Below are 15,232 nucleotides of genomic sequence, written 5' to 3'. Positions count from 1 at the left end.
ATTGACGATTTAGGTGTTTCTCATTTCTCCCTCTTATTATCTACCCTTTTTTCCCAGCCACAAGGACGTTGCATTGACTATCCCTGTACACACATCTTTTTACACTAGTTAGCTGGTTCTTTTATAATAAGTATTTATTTAGTGAGAAATAAGTGCTGTGCATCATGCATATGGTAGGGAAATTTCAAATAGCACGGAGATGTATGAAGTGAGGGGGAAACCAGCCTCTTCTTAGTCCCTCCCTAGAGATAACCACTTCTAAACATTTTCTTCTTTATCTGTGCCGACGTTTTTGGTTTTCAGTACAGGAGATGGCAGGTATGAAAGTAATGAGGATGTGGAGTGGATGCACTGTAGGGCGTGGACACGCACCTGGGGCTGTAGCTGAGGGCCTCACAGGAACACTTGCTGGAGCCAGTGACTGCTGGTGTGGATGTGGAGGTGGAATTTCAATCTGTTCCAGTGTGTTTTCCTGGATCTTTCAGTGACAGCCATCCAGAGTGGAGGCACAGAAACAAATCAAGAAAGCATCAGTGCAGAGAAGTGAGCAAGCTTAACCTCCGGCAGACAGGGAATGATGTAGGTCCCTGAAATGGGAAATTCCCTCTGTAGGGAGCTGAGAATTAGATGCCGACTTTAGAGCTGACCAATACGTGGATGCGAGCTTAATGGAACCGTTGATAATTGCCTCCAGAGGGGCATGATTTCAGCAAGGGAACCTGGTAAGAGCGTTACAGTGTGTCATTTAAACCAGAGATGATGAGCTTTTTCATAGGGGAAGAGTCAGGGAAAAGAGAAAGGCACATCTGTAAGAAATAAAGTCCAGGAAGAAGCAGTGGGGGCCCCAGAGAGGGGCTGTTTTACACGACAGGGGATGAGACTTGGTCTCATGGACCTGGAATCTTTTCTGAGGGTACTTGCTTCCTAGGGTTCAAGACGAAAACCAGATTGTAGGCAATTCAAGAGGGAATTGGAGAAGAGGTTTCCGAATCCAGGCATAAGCTCCCTTTGAGTTTGAATATGAATAAAGATACAGAAAATATGGAAAAGCTTCCTGCCCACAAGGAGAATTTGCATGCAAGTCTCAATGTTTTTCTTTAAAAATAGAGCTTTGCTGGATCTAGGATTAGCCCCCCACATTCCCTGCGGATGAAGCAATAGACTTCCCCTCCTGTAGCTAACCCAAATCCACGTCCCAGAGCTGTGACCAGGGGTGGGCATCTGCGGTGCCCTGCCCCGGCTGCTGCCATCCCGCCTTGCCCCAGCCAGTGGCTTCTAGACCTGAGAGGGCTTCACTGCTGCTGACCCGTGGTGTGGTCTGTGCTGGTTCCGGGCTCCTACCTTGCTCCCTGAGTCACATCTCGAACCCTGCTGGGAGGCTCCTCTAAGCCTGAGTCACTGGCGAGAGTTTCAGAACTTGAATTCTGATTGGTTCCTGCTGTGGGTCGCTGCCATGGCAACCTGCCTCACTCTCCCCCTGCTGCCCTGCTGCCCTGCTGCCCTCTTTCTTCCTCATTTCTTCTGCACCTTGGAACTTCATCCCCGTGCCTGGGTGAAGCTGTCCCTGACCTTTCCTCTTCAGATCTTGGCTTCCAGACGCCTGGCTTACGGCTGTTGCTGTGGCCTGGTGGCACACGTGCCTAAGCCTAGTCATGCAGACCTGGGTTCCGGGACCTGCTTTGCCACGTAGTATTTCTGTGGGGTCAGGCAAGTCACTTAACGTCTCAGCACCGGTGTCCACATTTTCCATTTCAGTAATAAGAACTTCTGTCTGCATTTCTGTCATCTCATCCTAAGAAAATGGGTACTAAAGGTAGATGTGGAAGGCTTGATTTAAAACGTGGAGGGTTTAATTTAAGACTTTGAGGCATGTGTGAGATCCTCTTGGGGAGACCCTGGGGCACCTTAAAGAGGTCACAGTCATTTGGGAGAGCTGGGCCATCTGTATCAGGACACATGGGCAGAGGAGCAAATGCCGAGTTCCACTAGGAACCCCAGATTGAAAGTGTCAGGGTAGGGGCAGCTGCCTCAGAAGAGTTGTTGGTTTGGGATCAGACTGCTGCTCTCTTGGTCCTGAGGTCCCAGGGTCAGGTGCTGTGGGATTATTCATTTTAAGGATGGATAATGAGTTTCCCAAACAATGCCGGGAGGCAGCCTGCACTGCACCCTGGGGATGATGATAAACTTAACCTCACAAGGGCACCGTAAGGATGAATGGGATGATTGGGGCCTGACACATCATGATGATGGGTACACAGTAGTGGCCTTCATTTTTTTTTGCTCGGCTCAGCCCACTTGTTTGGACCCTGTGCTAATTCTTGCATCCCTGGGGGCCTGAACCATTGCTTAGAGATTGCTCCAGCCTACGGAGCCCAGGCTGCCCTCCTGGCTGACCCCTGAGGCAGCTGTACCCCACTCCAGACCTCCATGTCCTCCTGAATCTCTACCTCTCCAGCCCCCACCTTCCTGGGTAGCCCCATGCCAGACCTCAGCCTCCCTCCTCTACTTGAAATGGGTAAAAGGCCATGTCTGGTCAGTGGGTACCTGCAGTTTTGTGTCCTAGATTTGGGGTAGTGAGCTGAAGCAGCCTGAGATTTTAAGAGATAAAGGATGTGGATGTAACTTCTTATCAGATTAAAATAAGAAGTTTTAAATATTATCCCTGTTTTATTTTTTGTTTAATTTTTAAAAATAAAAAGTTTTTTTAATTTTTGAAGGAGGAGATAATCATTTTTTAATTAATTAATTAATTTTAATAGAGGTACAGGGGATTGAATCCAGGACCTCACACATGCTAAGCATGTGTTCTACCACTGAGCTATACCCTCCCTCCACTTTTTATTTTATTTTTTCTGTCCCTGTTTTATTATAGTAATGTCCTCTGGGAACTTTAATGTAGGTACTGTTTTGTTTATTGTTCATGCTATCTGATAAACATATTAATTCATTCAAAAATAGCATTTCATTCAAAAGCATTAATTTCTGCTTTTTTGAATTGCTACTATTATGGTAAGTACAGGAGATATTCAGAGATGAATATTAGTAAGAGCAATAGCTAATATCTACTTAGTACTTTCTTGTGCCAGGTACTCTTCTGGGCATGTTCCCATGTGTTCACTCGTGAGTCCTCAGTACCTACTCCATGAAGTTATCTCTTACGTACAGATGAGGGAAGAAAGAGACCCAGAGAGCCTAAATAACTTGCTCAAGGTCACACAGCTATTAGGTAGCAGAGCTGGGCTGTGAGCACAGGCAGTCTAGTGTTTTAGTGTCTCTGCTCTGGGTTCTTGCTACTTAAGGGATACCTCAGTGTCACATCACTTGGGAGCTGGTTAGACAAGCAGAGTATCAGGCTGCGCCCAGTACCACGCAGTCAGGTTGTGCATTTTCATGATAGTCCCAGGTGACGCAAGTGCACAGTCAAGTTTGAGAGCTGCTGCTCCAAACCACTCTGCTTTGTTGTTTCTCCAGCCATAAGAACTTGATAATGAGGCGAATTACACATAACACTGCAGGGGGTTGAATGGGCATGTAAACATTTATAACTCACCAGGTGCGTGGCAACTTCCTGCCCTGCCAACGTTTGGCTCAAACAGTCTGAATTTGAATTTGGTGCTGCAGGCATTTCAGAGCCCTTCCCAGACATCCTCACGGCACACACTTGTGTCTCTTGTCTTTCTCTGTGTGCATGCATACACACTCCTACTCACGTTTGGCTTACTGTGAGGTTTAATAAGTTAGGAAGAAATATGGGGATGTCATGTGCGCAGGGCAGAGTCACATCTCATGCTCGTGGCTTTTTTTAAATTGAAGTATAGTTGATTTACAATGTGTTAATTTCTGGTGTACATCATGGTGATTCATTTTATACACGTATATATTCCTTTCATAGTCCTCTTCATTATAGGTTATTACAAGCTATTGAATATGGTTCCCTGTGCTATACAGTAGGGCCTTGTTTATCTATTTTATATACAGTAGTGTGTATCTGCAAATCCCGAGCTTCCACTTTATTCCTCCCCAGCCCCTTTCCCTCCCTGGTAACCACAGGTTTGTTTTCTACCTCTCTGAGTCTGCCTCTTTTTTAAGTTCATTAGTGTCCTTTGCTCATGGCTTTTTGCATCTCTTCTTGTCCATCGAGACCCTCTCCAAAGCCTGTGCTCCCCAGGACGTGCAGCCTTGCCCACTGCCACAGGAAATAGCCCCGACGGGCTGGTCCTCATCCCCTCCCACCCCCCCCCATTCCAGTAAAAAAATTATTTTCTTGTTGCATAAGTGATTATAATCCAGATGTAATACATAATAGACATAGAAGGAGCAACTAACTGGCCTCTGGGGAGTTGGCTCACTGCAAGGACAAGAATGAGGGAGATGTTGCCAGACAGAGAAGGGCACATGGGAAAAAAGGGGTGGGGGACCTGAAAGAGCATTGCTTGCTCCTGTTCTGGGGGGAGGTGGGTGTGGCCCAGAGCATGGCCAGCGTGTGGGCAGAGACGGAAGATGAGGCTGCGTAGTGAACGGCTTTCGGCTTTATTAACCACAACATGGTTTCAGAATTTTACTCTGTGGCAGCCATTCTGTTAAGGGCTTTACATGAATATCATCTGCAAACACACCCTTTGGTGCAATAAGCATCATTATCTTCATTTGGCAGATGATGAAAAGTGACAGCAGAGGTTTGGTGACGTCCCAAAGCCACACAGCTAGGCATAGTGTCTGGATCTGTTCATCCTGTGACCCTGGGCTTCAGTCACTGTGCTTTCCAGCGTGGGATCAACAGTCTGTTTAGCAAGTACTTTAAAAGCCATCATAAATATACTGCTGATGTGTAAAATGAATACAGTTAACATCAGTACAGAGCACGCTGTATTTTTTTGGTTTGATTCTGGGTCATTTGGAGAGCCTGGCTTTCTGGCAGTCCGGGGTAGAGCGTGTGAATTCAGGCCCAGGGTTTGTGTACAAGGGTTTGGGACTTCAGCACTTTCTAACACTGCAGCATGACCTGTCGTTGAGGTTTCCTTTGCCTAGCTAGTTTTGGGGCTTCCTTAAAATGTGGGCTTTTAAGAAAACATGTGATTTCTGGAGCTGGAAGAGAAGTTCTGCTTAGTCTCTGAATCCTTTACTGATGTTGTGGTGATTCTGCTGTTGTGGTTGGTGGTGTCACTGTCTTGTTTCAGGGGAAAAATTTCTTCTGTTAGTTTGTAGACAAGTAATAGGGATATTTTGTTTACCTTGAAATTCTTAGGAACGCTGTTTTTCTAGACACATCAGATCTAATAAAGATTTTCGGGTTTCTTTAGTTTCTTCTGCTTCTCCCGTGGTGCAGTGTCAGCTAGCCGCCTGGTTATTATCCTGCGCTTGGTGATGTCACCCCCTCAGCATCCGCTTCTGTCTCCTCTGCATCCCTTCACTTTCCTTCTAATGTTTGGTCCTATGAACTGCTACGGAATGCCTCACCCTCCTCGGCACTGACCGCAGGAGAGCATGCTCGCATTTTCTGTTTGGAACCAAGAAACAAGTGCGGTTTAGGAAGCGTGGCAATCATGTAAGTGGTGGGAAAATAAGTTAAGAGGGTGTGAACTCGGGCTATTCAGTTACCTTCAGTAGACCTCAGTTTCCTCAGTTATAAAGGAGGAGGCAGGTCTAGGGCCTTTAGAAGAGGCCTTTAAGGGTCCCTCAGTGAGGTCTGAAGTTCACGTACATAGGAAATTTCATCATCAGTTCTTGGCTATCTTTATGTTTAAGTGGTTATAACAACTCTTGTAAATTGAACTGTAATAGCCCGTTTCCCATGTACATTTTATTAATAGCTTTAATGAATTGTGAATGACAGTTTAATTAGAGCCTCCGTGTATAATTAGGACAACCTTTTTTTTCCCTAAGAGGATCTATTTTTCATTTCTGAGGATGCAGCTTACCTCTAACGTAGGTAAGCATTTTCCAAAGTAGAAAAGCTTTTTCTGTCTTCTTGATAAATGTGACGATCATTTTACACTTTCTTGAAAAGCCATGTGAAAAATACAGAGAGCGGTTTTGTCCTGGGTTTTACACTGGGCTCATAACCCAGACAAACGTGACCTAAGGCTGTACATGTTGTGTCCTGGTAACAACGCAGTGTGGAATTTAAGAAACTGTTTTCTATTTACTACTTACTTTCCTACTTTTTGTGTAAAGCAGCTTTACAGCCACTTCATCTCTGTGTTTGAGTGCTAACTTTTTAAAGCTGGCAAGTAGATTTTCATTAATAGCGTTCTTATCTCTTGTGAAGGTGCCACATTAAACATGTAAAAGAAAATCAACCTTATCTGATGGATGGCCTCCAGTTAATGGGCGAGGAACCATTTGTATTTGGCTTTGCAGTGTGTTTTTGTACTTAGATTTGAGCATGGGTGTGCCTGATATTCTGGGAATTTACAATACCTCAAACAAATAAGGAAGTCCCACTGTGCAGACAGACCCAGAAGGAACTGGAAAGCTGACACATAGACCTTTGTCCTTCCCCAGCTACTTTGCTGAATTCTTATCTGTGGTGGGCCATGACCCTCAGTGTTCTGGGATGAAACATCCCTCCCCAGCTGCATGGCTCTCTCTTTTCCTATGTCATCTTTTGATTCATGCGCTCAGAAACTGAGTGCATCTTCGAGTATTTAGAGATTGAAACCCTGAATTATTCAGGTGTTCTTCTCACTCCAGTTATGAGGGAGGTAACTGGAATCACCGTTGCTGTGAAGAGGCAGTGTGTCCTATTATGCTCATGGATTATTTGCATTTCCTGTGGTTAATCCCACTCTGGATAAAGTCTAAGTCTGTGTCAGGAAGTGAGCCTCATCTGGCCTCACATTACAGGTTGTGGCAGAGGTTGGAGCAATACCTCAGCAGAAGAGATGGCAGTTGGCAGAAGCCCCCTGAAGTTCCACTTGTCCCCAAACATCTACTCCACTGGCCCGACCATAGGGGCCTAAGAAAATGTGTCCCCATTGGTTAAGTTTAATGGGAGCAGGAAGAGGAGTGATTTGGTGTCTGGTCTAAAGAGGGTGGATGGGGAGAGGCAGCTTGATGGTGCATAGGTGACTAGGTGCCTTGGAAGACTGGTGACAACCTGCATCTTATACACAGTTTTATAAAATAACGTCTGTTGTTGACATATTTGGCTTCCAAGTTAATTTAGAAAGTAGAGGATTGGAGCCAGATCATCTTGTGTAACTGAAGATTTGTGAGCCCTATTAGAAAAATTCTAAAATGTGATTTATTATTAGTTACCAGTTATAAAAATAGTTTACCAAATCTGGAAAATACAGAGTAAGGGAAAAACTCACAAGCATTGCCACCAAGAAGATACAATTTTGTTGATATTGTGTCTATTCTGTGTGCATCAGTAGATTTTGAACAGGTGTCATGTGTTCGTACTGCCTGCTTTCTCCCTAATAGATGATGAATGTGTTTTCTTGCTTGTATTTTCCCAAAGCATTACTTTTATTGTTGCCTAACATGATGTGAGACCACCTTAAAATAAGATACTCAGTTATGACGAAGGTACTTGAGTTTTTCATTGTAGGGAAAACCAAGGTTTAATTAAGGGTAGCCTTGTATGAATATGGGTCCTAGAGGTTTATATCATGATAGAAATAGAAGGCATTTTTGAGTTTATCTAGTCTCTTATTGTATACGTGCAAGGGAATTATGGCCCACGTGATTTATGCGACTGCTCAAAGTCAAACATTTTAATGGCAGAAAAGGGAGTAGTGTCCCTGGTGTTCCTTATCCACTGTATCATATCATGCCTGACGAATATGATACACTTCCCGTTTCCCAAGACACGGCTGAACACGTGAGAGCATCTCCTGTAGTTAGTATCTCTGGGTTTCTTTTGTGGTTTGTCAGTTGGTTTTAAAAAGATCTTGAGGCTCAACTTTGACCCGTGAACCAAAACCTCGGAGGGGAGCCCTTCCTTTGGTCCTACAGGATGGAATAATCCTCAGATCTGTGCTGGCTTGACGGCGTTAGGGGCCAGAAATGGATTCTACAGTGCAGACACCTGCCATCTGAGGTTACTAGCGTTATGTGCTAACTTGGAACTAGTAGAACCACAACAAATAATAATAATGAATAATAATAAATGTTATATTCATAGGTACTGGTCCTATCCTAAAAAGGCATCACTCAAAGCATTGTCTGCTGTTGTACTAGATACTTTAAAGGGCTTCAGTCTGCAATCACGTGTTCCAGCTCTTTCCTAGATAAACTTGAAGAACCTGAAACCCAGGTAGGTAAATTGACTTGTTCACAGTCATCTGACAGCTGATTAGTGATTGGGTCCAAGGGCAGTAGATTGCTGGGATTTGCAAAGAGTGCTTAAACTTTAATAAGTAATCATTTGAAATTTATAAAATAGAAAAAAATAACATCACCTGTAGTCTCATGACCCAAACGCAGCTCGTGGTAACATTTTGGTAAATTCCAGTGTTTGTTTACTTTTGAAAATGTTGTATGCATGAATTTTTTTCTTTGTAAAAGTAAATATTGATCACCCTTTTCTCTTGGAACCCCTACTGTGTTCAGGGTCCTGAGAACAAGGACCACTACAGATATGTTTGGTGGGGATTGATTCATTTCCTATTTTTTAGTGAAGTTTCTTGGGAAACCTATTGGAACTGTTCTATTTTTTTTTTTCTTCCTTTGATTAAAACAGGGGCTAATGAAGTGAGGGTTATGGTTCGAACCTGGCATGCCAATTCACTTTATACTGTCATAAACCATTTGCAAATGCACCATGAGACTCATAAAGTAGAGTGATGGATCACTGCACAGTTAATAAGGAAACAGCTCAGCCCAAAGTACGTCTTCTGCCAATGGCAGGCCATCTAGTAAAATCGTTTCTTTACATAATACTTGACCACCTGTTGAGATTTTCTTGTGTGTTTTATCTCATTATTGTCCTCACAAGACTGGGTCTTGGAGAAGCCCAAAGAGGGCTCTGAACCACCTCATTTTTCACTTCTGACCAAAAGACCAGTGCTCTTTCAGCCCTTTTACCCATTCTGTAACATCTGTAACGTAAAGTCCTCTGTGAAGGGGTAGAATATATGTTTTTCAGTTTCTTTTAACGATTCTTTTTCCCTTTTACAAAGTGATACTTGTTCAGTGTGTTAAATTGAGATTTGTTACTAAAAAAAAGTTACTCATTCCACCATACCACTAATCACTTTTAACACTTTATTGTAACTCTTTCTGCCCTGCCTTTTTCTGCGTGTAGATTTGTGTGTGTGCGTGTGTGTGCGTGCGTGTATACGTTTCTGGTTATGTGTAATTACATTTTCAAGAACTGGTATGATGTTAATATATAGATTTGTAATTCACTTTTTCCATTTCTACGTTCATTTATCATGAACATTATCATACTTAATTAAATGTAATAAAATACTATTTTTCATGGCTGCATCATCTCACATCATTTATTTTACCCATCCCCTATTGTTGAATGTTTAGATTGTAATTTTTTTGATGTTTTCAATTGATTATAGGATTCATATTCTATATAGCTAAGTTTTGCAGAATTCATAATTATTTCCTTGGGAAAACTCTGTAAGAATGGTGTCATCAGAACAAGATACATGCAATACTGTAACACATGACAGCTATTGCTGAATTTCCCTGAAAAGTTGTAGCTATTTTTGTTTCCTCTAGAAGTGAGGAATGCCAGTTTTCCCGTAGATTTCTGAGTCTTCAATATAATCATTTAAAAACAAGTGAAAATTACATTGTTGTCACTTGAATTTGTAATTCTTTTAACACTAGGTGAGGCTAAATTACTTTTTAATTGATTGAAGTTTTTTTCCTAATTTCTCTTTTTTGGGAGATTTTTCTTCCTTTTAAGTATGATTTGCAGATGCTTTTTATGCCATTTACTATGAACTCTTTGCAGTTTTGCACATATTTTGTCCCAATGCATTAGATCGTATTTTCAGTTCACCATGTGCTTTGGGAGTTCAGACCCTTTGTAGGATTTCCACAGCATGAGCTTGCAAAACTTACAGAGGTAAGTTTATGAGGTCTCCCATTTCTGTGGGACCATTTTATTACTAATACTTTTATAAAGTATTATGAGTTCATAAAACGACCTGATCAGTCATCCAGCATGGAGTCTAGTCTTCTCATTTTCTTTTATGATCACATAATAAGGCATTACCTAAAAAAGAGCACAGGCTCTCTGATGCGAGCCGCTCTTGTGACTTCCTCTCTCATGTTAAGACGCTGAAGGTCCCAGCCTAGAGTCTGCGAGATAAATGTCACTTCTGGAGGGTAACCTCTCTAGCTCTTGACTCTGTAATAGGCACCCTAAGGGATATTAGGACCGTGTGCCAGCCTTGATACTCATTTTTATTCCACGTCCTATATTCTTCACCCTTAAAGCGTCTCCACAGCTATTTTAATGCTGTGTTACGACTCTCTTCCATTCCTGAATAGCTTTAACGGGACGCCCACGTGTCTCAGTTTGCCTGGGACCATTGCAGCTTAGCCCCACTTGTCCCACAGCAGCCCTTTCACTCTCGAAAGGTGACCTGTTGGTTCACCCTAATCTTTAAGTATCAGGTCATCAGTGAGTACATAAAATTCGGGTAATTCAATCAGAATAATTCCTTTGATTTGGTAAAAAAAAAAAATGTAGTTAGTTTTGTCCCATGGTCTTGTATTCTTAATATGCAAAAGAATTCAATGGCCATGTTTCAAAATACCCAGCGTATTATGATTATAAAATATCTCCTTTATGGCATTATATATTTGATTCTTAAGATTTACTAATTTGAGTTGGACGGAATAATTTTTCACTTTAAAATTAGGTTGAAATTGAAAGTCCCACAGTCACCGTTCCCCACCCCACCCTGGCTGATTGTGACGGCTGATGATGTGTGGTTTGGACTTAAGATGTTTCCTTTTTTGCTTTCCCTCCGCAGTTTAGAGGATTGATTTCTGGGGGTGAGTTGAGAGAGGAAAAGGGGCTGTAATATTTTGGAATGACTTATGCTTTATACTGTCCCAAGGTGGTAAAATTGATAAGACCTTACAATGAACGGTAATTTGCCACCTCAAATGTACTCTTTCAGTTTTTAGTTCACTTCAGTAAAAGGAAATGACCTTTTAATTAATAAGGTGACTGAAATACTCCTGGGGAGGCTTGAAGAAACATGTGCAGTTCTCTGTGATGCAGGATCACAAGTTTCTAATCAGACTGAACATGCATCAGTAGGGTTTGGAAATTTACTTCTGGCCGGTGGGACTTCTGAGGTGGCATGCAGTGGCCCTTGCCATAAACGGCCTTAAATGTGTGCTACTTATTCAGCAGTTCTAGAACCTTCCTCACCCCTCATCCTTGTGGTGCATCGGGGGATGTACCTGATACCGGAGTAACAGTGAGAAGGGTGTGGCCATGTACGGCCTGATAGGCTCGATTTGATTTCTGGCCCTGCGCTCCCGCTGGAGCCTGGGCAGGACCTCACACCCAGCCCTCCTCGGCGCTGCCTTTACTTCTTCCTGTAGCCATGTGCTTGGACAGAGACCATCCCAGTCCCATCTTCCTGGTTTCCGCTGCTCTTTCCACACCAGCAGAAGCTTTCAGCAGTCAGCCGGTATAGGAGATGCTTTTATCCCTGTCCTGAACATTCAGCTCTGCACACGAAGCATCATTTCCCTTCCGCGGGCCCAGCAGCAGGCTTTCTGGAACTAGACTTCACTACCACACCCTGGATATGCACTTGCCAACATAACACATCTGTAGGTGGTCCATCAGCTTCACCCTGAAGTGAGTTTTTCCTTTTGGACCCCAAACTTGTGCTAAAGGTCCGTCCCCACCCCCATTTCCCCTGTCTCCCTATATGAGCCACCTTGTCCTCTGTGGCTCCTTTTTCTCCCTCTCTGCCACACACCAGAGCCATAGCAGTCTGTCCTGCCTTGTCACTGTTGTTCAAATCCTTCCTTCTTGTCCATTTTCGCCACACAAATTCAGGCTCAGACCTCCTGCCTGGACCTTTGTGGTAGCTTTCTTTCATCCCATTTCTTTGTCTGGTTTCTCCCCTGTTAAATCTGAACTACCCATCACCCCGTCCCCCTGTCTTCTTCATGGATTAAAGGAGTCCTGTGATGGAGGTCACAGCTACTCAGATATTTTCAGTGATTCCTCATAGGCTGTTAAATCCAGACTCTTTAGCTTGTATTAAGTGGGAAAAGAACAAAGAAACTACAACAAAGCCCAAATATAAACATACATTTTAAAAGGAGAGGGAGTGCATTTAGCAGCGAGCTTTTCTAGTAAGTAGTCTGAAGTTTTGGCCAGTTAGATACCTGGCAGCTCACTAAAGTTTCATTACCCAGGATGAAGATGTTTTGGAGTGGATATGCCGCTGCTGAATGTGCTAAGGACTGTTGACTTGCACACTGTAACTGGGTGGGTTGCAGGGTAGATGAGTTATGTCTCAATAAAGTTGTTGTTAAGAATGTATCACCCATACTTTATAAGGTTCCAGTGGCACCTGTTACAATACAATATAAACAGTGAGCAGTGACTTGATCACCTTAGCAGTGCTGATTAAGAATGTGTGATTGGGGGACATTTCCCCACCTATATTCTTAACTTTTGTGTGTGGAATGTCTAGACCATTGTAATAGTCATTTCATTTAATATGCAACATATTAGTAGACTTAAAATAATCACTGGTGAGTATACTTGAGAAAGCTGTGGGTAGACAAGATAAGCAGTGACGGTAGTGTCAGCATTTGGCTAAAGCACTTGGATTTTGAAACCCTTCCCCAGCTCTGTGTGTGTGTGTGTGTCTGTGTGGTGTGTACACATGTATGTTTTTATGTGTGTGGTTTTACAAGTCTCTGGAACTATCACTCCACTTAGCAAGGCCTAGTGATTCAGTATTTCCTTTTTTAAAACTTTGTTTTAATATTTTGTATTCAATTGATTGCATTTCTGCCAACTTCTTTATTGGTTCGAGTAAGCAAGCCCTGTCTGTTAGATGTCTTAATAACTTTTCTGGGTTTTTTTCTGTGATGAAATATTTCAGAGTAAAGGAAAAGGCTGCACATATAATGATTCCTGGTGGTTTCATTTTTACTCAAACGACTGTTACTACAGAGCCCCAAATGTCATATTAATGTATTATCAGGTCAGTTTATAAGAAATCACATGTGAGTGTGTGCTGATACAATTTGGACAACATTTGTTGGGTCATGAGGCCTAAAACCAAGAGCCGTATGTTATCTTGGATTACGAGTCTCCTTCCCTTTAACTCTAATTCTTGTTTCTTGGAACAATTCCATGGATTGTGTAGCAAGAGGAGAGATTCAGTTTGAATTAAGAGGGTAATTAGTTTCACTTCCTCTTTTATCAGTCAGATGGTAGGAAGTCATCATACGTGCAGGCCTTACTAACACTGATAAAATGCACCAGTGTGCGTTTCTCTACTCTCACTTCCTCAAGGAGCAGATCTGCTTGTAAGTCTGCCCTTTCTCTTTTCCTGCCCACTGGTTTAAACATTTCTAGATGTGGGCCCTCTGAGCAAAGAGTGTGTCATATTCTCTTTTCAGGAAAAGGCATATTTCCACATGCAGCTTACTTAAGAGTAAGGAGAATGGCATTTCTTGTATGAGACTCAGGTTGACCATTGCTGTATCTGAAAATCTAGAGGGGAAAAAAGCAGAAGGGAGAGCCCTGTTCCATTACCATCCTGTTGCATGTCTGTTACTGTCACGGGCTTGAACACTGGAAAAACATGTGGCCATCAGGCAAAATAAATTTGAGGACAGGTTTTAAATTAATGAAACAAATCATAGGGCAGCTCTTTAATGGGCTGGGGAAATTATCTTGACATCAGTTGGTGGTGCCAGATGTTGCCCCTCTCTCTTTGGATATCACATGTGAATGTCCAAGATGTATCGTTGGATTGCTCTGGAGTAATTCAGACCTAAAAGATCAGGGCATTTCATGTCCCTGCCTTCAGAGTTCCCTGAGCATTGAAAACAAAAGGGCCATTTCCTCCCTCTCATTGGTAAATGTGCTAGCTTGTGTTTTTTTTTTAAAGCTGAATCTCAAAAAAGTTATTTTTGTTTTATGCTTCTAGGGGAACTGAGAACCCAAATGATTACCTAATGCATCTCTCCATGGTGTGGATTTTGAGTCCTTCCAAATTAGCCACTTGGAAATGATTAGTTTCGGGAGTCTTTGGCTGGGTGGTGCTCGTGCTGATCCTGACGCCCCTAGCAGGTGCTGTGCTTTTTCATCAACACCAACATGTTCCCCCAAGAGAGAACTTTAAAAATGTGAACAGAGCACAGATTTGCTTGCTTATATGTGTGCTTTTAAATTGTGTTCATTCTCTTTCTTTAAGAAAAGGAAACACTGCTTTAAGTTTAGTTTTCATTTTCATTAACTCTCAGGTGCTACACAAGCAGTAGACTAGGATGCCTGCTCTCCCCAGGAGCGAGCAGATTCACTGACTCTTGTTTTCCACAATACAGCCTCTCTTCAAGATCCTTTCCTAGTTTTATGCTTACTGGGCAGACTTGGAGCAGGTAGAAGTCCTTGCTGGTATTCCTAGTGACATTAGTTGAAAGACTGAAGTGATACTAACTCAAAAAGCACGCAACCTGGGTACCCGTGTATCCGTGAGACAGCCCAGATCATTGCTTCTCTTAATGGGAGCAGTGCTTGCTCACTCCCTCCAGCACCTTAATTCCCTTACCTCAAAAGATAATTATTTTTAGAGGCTCAAAGTGAAGAATCACATGAGTAAAAGAAAAAAAATTTTTTTGACACATTAACCTTGAAAGGAGACTACTATAGTTTTTTAGTTAACTCATTTGAATTAGTATTTGAATACGTAGTAAAAATAACAGGTTAGGTTTTTTCTCTGCCTTGCAGGAAATACAATGAACAATTTTTAATGCTGTGCTACGTACAAAGAAGGAAAATAATCATAAAATCCCAAAGCTGGAGAGAGTGCTTGAGGTCTTCCAGGCTGGTTCCCTCGTCCTCAGCACTCAGAGGCCAAGTGAGCAGGGAGGGAGGCTGTTGCTGGTGGGGCCAGCCTTAGAGGGCCTCCAGCTTTGGCTCTTTCCACACATCTGCCTGTAGATCATGTCCTGACAAATATGAAATGAAATGAAAACTGGCATTTCAGATTCGTCCTGGGCCTTTGCCTCGACTACAGGTTTAATTTGTGGCTTTCCTTGA

General features: G+C 42.7%; 1 protein-coding gene across 3 annotated transcripts in view; it reads left to right on the top strand.

Annotated features, from left to right (window-relative positions):
• GNAQ (G protein subunit alpha q) overlaps positions 1 to 15,232 on the top strand; it is a 261,133-nt gene that overhangs the window by 70,093 nt on the left and 175,808 nt on the right. Inside the window, exon 1 of one of the 3 annotated variants that reach the window (XM_032477888.1) lies at positions 8,185 to 8,263. The exons of the other annotated variants lie outside the window; for them this stretch is intronic. The gene's annotated coding sequence lies outside the window, so the exon portion shown is untranslated. Of the gene's footprint in view, positions 1 to 8,184; positions 8,264 to 15,232 lie in introns of those variants that run through there. 3 annotated transcript variants of the gene reach the window in all.

Source organism: Camelus ferus, chromosome 4 (genome assembly GCF_009834535.1).
Source record: "Camelus ferus isolate YT-003-E chromosome 4, BCGSAC_Cfer_1.0, whole genome shotgun sequence".
NCBI classification, from domain to species: Eukaryota; Metazoa; Chordata; class Mammalia; order Artiodactyla; family Camelidae; genus Camelus; species Camelus ferus.
The sequence above is the reverse complement of the archived record's forward strand: the minus strand, read 5'-3'. Positions and strand labels throughout refer to the sequence as shown.